Source organism: Octodon degus, unplaced genomic scaffold, assembly GCF_000260255.1.
Source record: "Octodon degus isolate 3935 unplaced genomic scaffold, OctDeg1.0 scaffold00064, whole genome shotgun sequence".
Classification (NCBI taxonomy): domain Eukaryota; kingdom Metazoa; phylum Chordata; class Mammalia; order Rodentia; family Octodontidae; genus Octodon; species Octodon degus.
This window is the reverse complement of record NW_004524640.1, coordinates 5,215,546-5,226,222: the sequence shown is the minus strand read 5'-3', so window position 1 is coordinate 5,226,222 and position 10,677 is coordinate 5,215,546. Positions and strand designations below refer to the sequence as shown.

At 41.6% G+C, this 10,677-nt stretch overlaps 1 pseudogene; it reads right to left on the bottom strand.

Moving 5' to 3' along the window:
- The window catches only part of LOC101576504, a 13,120-nt pseudogene extending 7,055 nt beyond the window's left edge, over positions 1–6,065 (bottom strand).
- Positions 6,066–10,677: the final 4,612 nt, after the last annotated feature.

The following is a 10,677-nucleotide window of genomic DNA, read 5'->3' as shown; positions in this document are numbered from 1 at the left end:
AGAGAAAGGGAGGAGAGAAGGGGGAGGGGGAGAGAGAGGGGGGCAGGAGAGGAGATGGAGAGAAGAGAGAGAAAAGAACCCAGGCTGGGCTCAAAGGGCAGTCCTCCTGCCTCAGCCTCCCAAATTCCTGGGAGGCACACGCAACCACAGACATGAGCAACCACAGATATGCACCGCCATTGCCAGCTTAGCGGTTTTCTTTTCTAGATGCAAGTTTTTAATTTCTTCTGTGAAGTGTCCTGTACGGATTGATGCCGGAAGCTGGCCTCCACCCCAAGCATTCTGCAGTAGATGCTGGAGGACGCAGGGCAGCTTATAGCCGCAGTCCTTCGCCCACCCTGCGCCTCCCAGGCGTTACAGACCCTCGGGGCACTCAACTGTAACCATTTCCTGGGTGGAGAAAGGAGGGGCACCACCTTACTTTCTTTGACCTTGCCGGCTGCCAAGACCCAGCTCCCGGAACCGAGAAGAGCCCCCGGAGTCGCTGGTGCGGGAGGAGTGATTTATACGGGCAGGTGGGGCGAGGGACAAACGCCGCTCACCAGCTGCACCTGCCTCCGGCACTGTACTGACTAGCGGCTCAAGGAAGCTGCGGCAGAGATGAAGGTGACATTCTGGTCAGTGGCGCCCTGTTGGATCACTAGCCACCATAACACCAAAGACCTCTCCCAGCATGTCGTCTGTCTAATCAGAATGGCAGAGAAGTCATTTTTAAGTTAAATTACCTAAGTTTCTATGGAGCCAGGTGCCGTGTAGGTTTCAAATCATTAATAATGTTTTCCCACCTATTATAGAACTATATCTAGTCTTGGAGATACCAAATGTAAATGCTGCAAGATACAGTAGTGAAGTGTGTAAATTAAGCTCCTAGAAGGTCTAGACAGGGTAAGTTCAATGTGGGCCAAGGAGGGTCATAAATGAGCGAGTTAGGCTTTCCCTCCATGTTTTGGCTGAATGGGTGCATCCTGGACCAGCAGTCTTGCGACAGGTGCAGGACCTGGAGCAATGGAAAGTGTCCATTTACAGAGATAGGATTGGTTGGATTCAGAAATACTTGAAGCCAGGCATGGTTACCCATGTCTATAATCCCAGCAACTTGGGAAGCTGAGACAGAGGAGCATAATAAATTCAAAACCAGCTTGGATGATTTAGCAAGAGCCTGTCCTAAAATTTAATACAGGGTTGGGGGGATAGCTCAGCAGTCTAAGTGCCTGCTTAGAAAACACAAGGACCCAGGCTCAATCCTCAGTACCACATTCCAAGCCAGCCCGGGACCCAGGCATACCATACCAGCTGCAGAAACCAGGTGTGGTGGCGCACACCTGTAATCTCAGCACTCAGGAAGCTGAAGTGGGAGGATCACTGTGAGTCCCAGCTGTATAGCAAGACGCTGTACCAAATTAATTAAAATAAAATTTAAAACATAAACAAAAAGTGCCAGAGATGTAGCACAGTACTTCCTGGTTTCAATCTGCAGTACAAAAAACAAAACAAAGTGGTGGGGAGGTAATAGGTCATAGTGGTAACTTCATACAGAGGTCGTATCTTTTTTTTTTTTTTTTTTGGGTGGTCTCAGGGATCAAACTCAGAACCTTGAACTTGCCAGGCAAGCACTTATTCCACTGAGCTATCTCCCCAGTCCTTACACAGAGGTCTTGAACACAGGACAAAGCGAAATCAGTCATTAAACAAAAAGCAAACCAAATCAGGAGAAAGGCTCTAAACACACAGCTGAAACTCTTCTTCGCTGAGCGTCTTGACTCTAAAAGCAGCTTTCAGTTATACCCACGGGCTTCCAGGCCAGTCCCGACCTCACTCATGCGCTTCACAGGTGTCAGCAGTGTCTCACTTCTCCCCACCACCTGCATCTACAGAGCTCTGAAAATCTGGTTTGGGAAATGTCTAGATTTTTTTATATATGCTGTATTCCTTGTGGTTGGCATTTGTATCACCCGGTAAGAGACAGGGCAAGTGTAGCAGTTAAGAGTTGGGGCCTCTGAGTTCAATTAGTTTTTGTGACCTTAGAGAAATTACCTCTCTGTGCCTCGGTTTCTTCATCTGTGTGATTGTGTTGGTGTCATGCAAGGTCCAAGTGTGTTTGGTGCAGGAATTAAATGAGATGATACAGTGCAACTCCAGAGCCACGTCACACACTGTGTATCCTCCATAGTGTTAGGTGTTATGAGGATCTTTCTGAAAGGCTTCTCTGTATTCAGATTCTAGACATCCTTTTAAAATATCATCACATGGCTGACACTGACAAAGGATCTACAATCTGAAGTACAGGATCTCAGGATAAATCCTGAGGGGAGTTCACTGACCTTATTAGACCCAAAAGCTACAACTCTTGTTGCATAGGTCCTGCTTTACCTTGGTCTTAACCACCCAGCAGAAAAGTATAAAAACGAAGTATAAGAAGTAAAGCCATGGTGTTAGGTTGAGCTATAGGGGACTCAAGTCAACAGTTTCTGACATTGCCAGTGAAGCAGAAGACCCAATACTATTATGGACTACTGGACTATTTTAGAATATTTTGCTGAGTTTACACACCTATAATATTCAAATAACGGACCTAAACAAAAAAAGGGGATACAGATGAATGTCCATTTTGTATCTGTGTATTCAAAGTGGTTAGGATAGATATATAGTTACATTCTCTTAATGAATAGAGGGATTTGTTCTAATGGTGCTTGTAAATAGGATATCATGTCCGCATCTTGTATAGCAATTAACCACTAGGAAGAATGTATGCAATGTGTTAATTATTGAAACTGTCCTACCAATTTGATTTGAAACTGTCTCATTGCTATTTGTTTCTCAATAAAATTATGGAAAAATAAGAATTAAAAAATAAATAAATAAAATATCATACAAGACTCTTGGCCACAGCAAACCCGGAGAGATCCAACCATGCTGGGAACGTCAGATCTTGGTGAAGTGTCTTTTTGGTGGGTTCTCCCTACTCCCAAACCCCCCCAAAAAGTGATTTGGTTTCAAAAAAATCAAATAAAATATCAAACAGGGCTAGCGAGAGAGCTCAGCAAACTGAAGTGCCTATTTAGGCAAGCTTAGGCAAGTACAGGGACTGTGGTGGTTCAATCCCCGGCACCACATGCTGCGCCAGCCCTGCCCCCACAGCATGCTGAGCTGGACACAGATTGTGGGCATAGTGGTGCATGCTGTGATCCCAGCGCTGGGGAGGCTGAAAAACAGGAGGATCACTATGAGTCCGAGCTGCATGGTGAGACCCTATAACAACCAAATACATTAAAATAAATAAATAGATAAAAATAAAGTATCAAACAGTGCCTCGAAATAAATGCCCAACTCACCCTTTCCTTGTGTTGGCCTTGTTCTGAGGAATTTCCTACAATAGGAACCATTATAACATCCACGTTTATCAATCCACAGATACTGAAACTAGCAACACCCAGAGAGATTGTCCTCCTAGTCATAAAGAAGCCAGTGATGGAGTCAGAAGCAATATTCAAATTCCAAGTCCACTATACCATATCTCCCGTCTGAGAAATTATACTCCAGCTTCCTGCTCTGAATGAACATATCATACCCGATGCTTCTCAGAGCAGTGGAAGAAATTGCCCAAGCTGTAAGTTCCAGCACACCCACCATGAGCTGATTCTGCCAGCAGGTTATTTCATTACTTAATACATACCCTGTGGTGAGTCGTATTAGAACAGCTCCAGTGCCAGGGAGTCTCAGGGGGTCTCACTACTAGATCATAGTGATCCGCCTGTTTATAGCCTCCCAAGAGCTACAATTACAGTACCACCATGCCCAGTCTCAATGGCCATCTCAGCGCACCCCGGGGGCGGGGCTGGCACAGAGGGTCCAGGAATCAAACCCTGGTCCCTGTGCCTGCTTGCAGGCGCTTTAATCCCTGAGCTATTTGGCCAGCCAGGAACAGTTTCTTCAATGCAGCATGCGTGTATAGTTGGGAAGGGAGGGGTGCACAGTGAACAAATGCTTAAAAAAAAAAAAAAAAAAAGATGGTGGCTCACAACATGCTTTAATGGAGGTGAGTTGATAACGCGAACAGTTACTACTAACTTACTAACTACAATAGCATCTCCTTTTGGACTACTGGTATTTCTAGTCCTGAAAGCAACTGAGTAGCTGCAATCAGAGAATTTCTTTTTCTTTTTCCCCATAATTTCAATCAGAGAATTTCTAAGGATTCCAATCTCACTCTGCAAAATGGTATTCAGAGAGATCAGCTCTTGTCCTAAAAGTGAATTTCAAAAACTGTACTTGAAAATACATACACATTTCTCTCCCACATGGTCTTCAATGTCAGGCTATCAAAACAGTACTTCCAACACTCACATGGATCTCCAGGATAAATCTCTGATGGATCCAAGAGCAACATCCTACCTAGTCACATACAGACGAAGGGGGCCAGCCAGATAGCTCAGCGGACTGAAGCGCATGTTTAAAAGTGCAGGGACCGGGGTTCGATCTCTGCGTGCCATACTGGCTCTACCCCACCCCCAGGTGCACTGAGATGGTGACTGAGACTGGGCATGGTGGTGTGCCCATAATCCCAGAGCTTGGGAGGCTGAAAATAAGAGAATCACTGTGAGTCTGATATACATAATGAGACCCTATAGACCCTATACTAAATACATTTTAAAAAAAAAGAAAAGAAAATACAGATGGAGGAAGAGGATGCAGTTGAGAGATGCTTCTAGAAGAAAGGAAGGGCAGAAAAGAACATTGTAGCATCATTCTCCTCCAGTACACATGTGGCCAAACATAGCATATATATATTTTTTTCCAAAACCCACTCCATGAAAATGTACTGTTTCTTACCTCGTACCTTTTAATGTGTCTACAGTCAGTACCATTGTCTTAACTAGCAAGAGCAATGTCTTCAGAAAGCCAGTGTTCATGAAGTTATTGTCCCAAAAGGAAAGGGACTGGGAATCTTCTTGAATTATGGGTCCTGTTCTGAAAAGGAGGAAAAATGAAGGGAATGATTTCAAAGGAAATAAAAGAGATGTAGATGTAGCAAGGCCCTGGCTACCTTACCAAGATCTGTTCTTCTACTGAATGAAAATCATCCACTGTCCTTCTGGACCCACCCCATGAGTACAGAGCAGCATCTACCCAGCCCTGTTCAGTGTCCCTGGAAACTGCCCTCTGCATGGCACCCGCCCAGCTCTGTCCTTTGCCCCGATTTCCCACTGAAGTTGGCCAGCTGAGGCACCAGCAGAAATGGGCAGGAGGAAAGCAAACTAGAAGAATTCCCTTGGGGGCCGGGGAAATGGCTCAGTAGAATAAGCGCTTCCCTGGCAAGCTCAAGGGTCTGAGTTCAATCCCCAGTTCCACCAAAAAAAAAAAAGAATTCCTCTGGCCCCACCCCATCTGGTCTGACCGGAGTCCCTGCCTTTCCCCAGTCCTCGATGGGTGGCTCTCGTCTAAAGTGGCAGTCTCCACCTGCTCTGAGCCTTCCCCTCCCTGGGGATGGCAATGCTTCCGAAAGCCACAATACCAGGGCTACAGCTTCCCCTGTATTTCTCTTAATCCTGCGTGGGCCTTCCTGGATTAAAGGCTTACATGGTTATATGCTATTTTCCTAAAGGCCTTTGATGAATAGAGTCAGAATTTTTTGCAATTGTCATAGCTCAGTATGGTTGTCATCCACATTATGCAAAAGACTTAATAGCTATTAAAGCTTTAATACCTTTTCTCCATTTATTTGATTGATTTATCCACCGCAGTACCGGGATTGAGCCCAGGGCCTTGAGCATAGTAGGCAGGTGCTTTGCCGCTGAGCTACATCCCCACCATTTTTCATTTTTAACCTCTGTGCTGCTTTCCTCTGGTTAAGCACATGCAGGAGATTCATAGAAGGAGGTCTGACGAGGAAAAGAAATACGAGCACACATTTTCATTCTAAAGCATTGGTTGCAATTGCCACATCGGTTTCCACAGAGTTCATACCAATTTAATCTCACAGAAGTCTGGAAACTGACTTGGGCTCACCGCACCCTCCTGAGAACAATGGGTTGAACTTCTCCGATCTGATGGGTGACACACGGCATGTCATCATTTCGTTTGCATCTCTCCTACTATGAATGTAGTGTCACATGTTTAAATACATCTGCATTTCCATTTGCACTTGTGTTCTTTGGTGCTTTTTCAATGAAGCTAGATTTGATCAGTCTACCAAATCTTTCTATGTATTCCAAGATGCAGTTCTTTGTAATACGTACTATACAAAGGCATTTTTACAATATATCACTTGTAACTTTTGGTTTTCGAATTATTGTTTTATTAAAAATAGTTAAATTTTAAGAGCCGGCAGCACCTGCACGCAGGCTCAGTGGCCAGGGATTGGATCCCTGGGCCTGCGGTGCCAGCCTGGTCCCCAGGGTGGGCTGAGACAGCAATTGAGACTGGGCGTGGTGGTGCGTACCTGTAATCCCAGCTCTTGGGAGGCTGTAAACAGGCAGATCACTACAAGTCCAATCTAGTAGTGAGACCCTGAACACCCTGTAGACCCTTCCTTCCTAAAAAAAAAAAAAAAAAGTTAAATTTCAGGGTTCTTCCATGTAATAGCTGACTTTGCGTTAGCCTTCAAAACACCCGTCTGACCAGAAATATTCTTTCCTCCTCTTTCTAGTGCTTTTATGATTCAATGCACTTGGATTTATTTGGAGAGACAGAGACAGGACGGGATCTTCATTACTTTGCTGTCCAGTTTTCTCCAGGAAGTGAATGGTTATGTAAATTACAGTTCATTTACATATTGAGATAAAATGCAGCTCTCTAACAGAAAATGGTGCAAGCTCGTAAGCCTACCACTACGGAGGCTGAAGCGCTAGGGTCGTAAGTTCAAGTACAGGATGGAAAACTTAGGGAGACCTTATCTCAGAATTTTAAAAAGGGAGGGATGTGGCTCACAGAGGAGGCCCTCAGAGTCCCTCCAGCATTCAAGAAAAAAAAAAGGGGGGGAGGTTCTGGAAGAACTGATGAGACAGTTCAAATTTGTGGTTGTTGGTTAAACTTTAGCTTGAAAATAGTTCTTAGAGGGCTGGTGAGATGGCTCAGTGGTCTAAAGCACCTACTTAGAACAAGCTTAGCAAAAGCACCGGGACCACGGTTCAATCCCCCAGCACCACATGCCAGCCAGCCCCGCCCCCTGGTGGGCTGAGCTGGCCACACACACACAATAAATAAATAAATAAATAAATGTTAAAAAAAAAAAAAAAGAAAATAGTTCTTAGAGCCCAGGCCCAGCCTGTGAGTGAGACTGCCTGGGGCCACTGGATCCTGAATAGACCCAGAGTCCAGAGCACAGGCCCAGCACAAAACCCTTCAGCAGAACTCCCTGCAAAGAGGCTAGAGGCAAAACCTACCCAGCTGATTCAGGAGCAGAACATCTTGCCAGAGTGACACAAAGGGTTCAATTCCAACAGCTGCAGCAGGAAGAAGTGGAGCACAGCAGCCAGATCCAAACAACACCCACCTGGAGGAATCTGAACTTCGTAGATCCGGACCTGGTGCTAAGGTAATAACTCTATCTAAGCTCTACACCAAAGGCCAGAAGACAGTGTTATATAAAATGACAAAGAGAAGGAACAAAATGCAGTCTCAGGCCCTGAATCCACCCAGTACCAATGCAGAAGACACTAGCATAGAGGAAACTGGAAATCACACACCTGAAATCTCTGAAATAATTGTGTTGGAAGTAAAGAAACAACTGCAGAAAGATATAGAAGAAATCAGACCAGAAGTAATTTCTGAAGTAAAAAAAAGTAGTGATAACTATAATCAAAGAAGTACTAAGTGCTTCTAAAAAATACACTGATAAAAAAATAGAGCAGAATATAAAAATGATAGAACACCTGAATAAGCAATATAGGAAAGAAATAGAATGTATGAAACAGATTTAAAGTGATACACAGTAAATTGAAATCTCAATCACAAGCTGGCAAAACCGTTTGAGGGAAAGTGAAAATAGACTTTCTGACCTGAAAGACACCATTGCAGCTAGTGAAAAAGTAAGAAAAGATCTCTTAAAAAAAACTAGGATGCAGGAAAAAAAATAATTCAATACCTGCAAGACAATGCAAAGATGAACAATGTGAGGCTAATAGGCATCAATGAGAAGGAAGGAGTCAATACAAATGATATAAAAAGAATATGGGCAGAAGTAATAGCAGAGAACTTCCCAAATATGGGGCAACAATCTGACATTCAGGCAAAACCGAAGCATATAGAACTCTGAATAACATCAACCCAATTAAAACCACACCCAGACATATAATAATCAAGATCCCAGAAATTCAGCACAGGAACAGTATACTAAAAGCCGCTAAAGAAAAGAAACAGATCACATTTAAAGGAAAACCCAAGAGAATAATGGCATATTTCTCTTCACAAACCATCAAGTCTAGCAGAGCATGGAGCATAGTACTTTCAAGTCCTCTATGAAAACAAATTCCAGCCCAGACTACTATACCTTGCAAAAGTCTCAAGTTTGATGAAGAAGTGAAATACTTCCATGACAAAGAACAACTAAAGAATTTCATGATGACAAAGCCAAGCCTACACAGACTACTAAATGATGTTCTAGAGAGGGAGCAAAATGATCACAACCCCATGAATGAGAATGAAAAGAAACCACTAAATAGGGCAAACAATTAAACACAGGAGAATAAGAGGTATACAATAGTAGTCTTTCCGTTATTCTTTTGTGTTCAGCAGCAAAATATTTCCATCAGCACACTCTACAAATGGACTTCTCTTGCAGCCTATGGGTCATGATTCCATCTGGGTCAACAGGGTGAATCTCAAGGAAATAGCTGTAGCTCAGTCCCATAAGTGACACCTGGCCACCAGTAAGTGTCATGGTCATTATGCATGTCCACAACACACTAGAACTTGGTGTGATATCCTATCCTCAGACTGTTAAAAGTGCGGTCATTTATTTGCCATTCCAGTATTTATCTTATGTTTTATTCTTAGTACTTCTTTACTATCATGAAAACTTTTTGTTAGTTCAATTGTTTAGAAACATTTAATTTTTAATTAAGTAGTATTCAATTTCCTGAATATTGCTTAATCTTAATTTTTGTTTTAAGATTTATACTGTATCTTTGACTTACAATTTATTTAAAAGACATCATAATATCTTCTCCTAGTATTAGAAACTTTAAAAAGTATATTTCCATTTTCCATTGACTTTATATTACTTCTTCCCTGTCTTTTATTTATTTTTTTTATTTTTTTTAATTTATTATTTGAGAGAGAGAGAGAGAGAGTGTGTGTGGTGTGTGTGTGGCCAGCTCAGCCCACCAGGGGGCGGGGCCGGCTGGCATGTGGTGCTGGGGGATTGAACCGCGGTCCCTGATGCCTTGCCAAGCTTGTTCTAAGTAGGTGCTTTAGACCACTGAGCCATCTCTCCAACCCCCTTCCCTGTCTTTTAGACACACATATATATGAAAAAAAAAATATGTGTATAACCCGACATAAGATTGGCACTGTTTCATAGAAATCTTCAATGACCTTTTAAATAAGGGTTTGTCTAACATATTTTTATATAGTCCTGCATAACTATCATTGTGAGAGCTCTTTACTGTTCATCCAGGAGCACACTGTAACTTCTCTTGCTTTTTTAATTATGCTCTTTGTTATTTCCTATATGCAACTTCTGGAGGTATTAAAGTATTTCAAGCTTGTATAACTAGAAAGTATTTTACTTTTAGTTTTCAAAGGTATGTTTGCTAAGTATAAAATTCAAAGCAGACAGATCTTTTTTATTTTCTTTCTAATGTGAAATAAGATGCTACTTAATTTTGTTCTTCCATAGCTAATATTTTTTTATGTATATGCTTTAATGATTTTTTTCTTTATAATAAGTTTTGGACAATTTCATTTTTGTTTATCTTGGTATGATTTTATTTAAATTTCTCGTGCAAAAGGTTCATTTTGCTTGGAAATGTGGTGTTATAAGTTGAACTAAATTCAGAAATTTTAAATCTTTTAAAAAAAATTTTACATGCCCATATCTGGTAAAATGAATAACTGATTGGAAGATAACACTACATATTACAACAAATACTGTGAAATTAATATTAGTTTAAGTGTAATTCTGTATCATTTGTAATTTTTCTATTTTAATTCTAATTCGTACTCTTTAAAAAATAAAAAAAAAATTTAAAAAAGAAAGACCAAAGAAAAAAATTTAAAAAAAAATAGTCCTTACACTATTTTTGAGTTTTAAAAATACAGTGCAAGACAAAATTCACCTATATGTAAATTCAGAATAAATGGAAGGCAATGACAACCTCATGTACTGTAGATTTGTAAAATATCAAATATACTGTTGAAACCCTTTTTTAGTTTATTAACACTTTATACACTGTGGAAATGTGGTCCGTGGCGCCCTCTGCTGGTAGAAGATTGAACTTCAATGGCCCTTGAGTCCTCCATAAACTTACCTGCAATTTCTTATTCCATTTTGTGATTATAATCATGTGCTCAAATAGTGTACCATGAGCATGCTAATATTCTATATCCTAATTTACAAAACATCACAGTGTGAATTTTCTAGCTACAAAAATCACACCCTAAAAACAGATCATCCACTATTTTAGTCTTTCAACTGGAAGTAACTGCTTCTGATGATGTGGGAATGTTGAAGCTGAA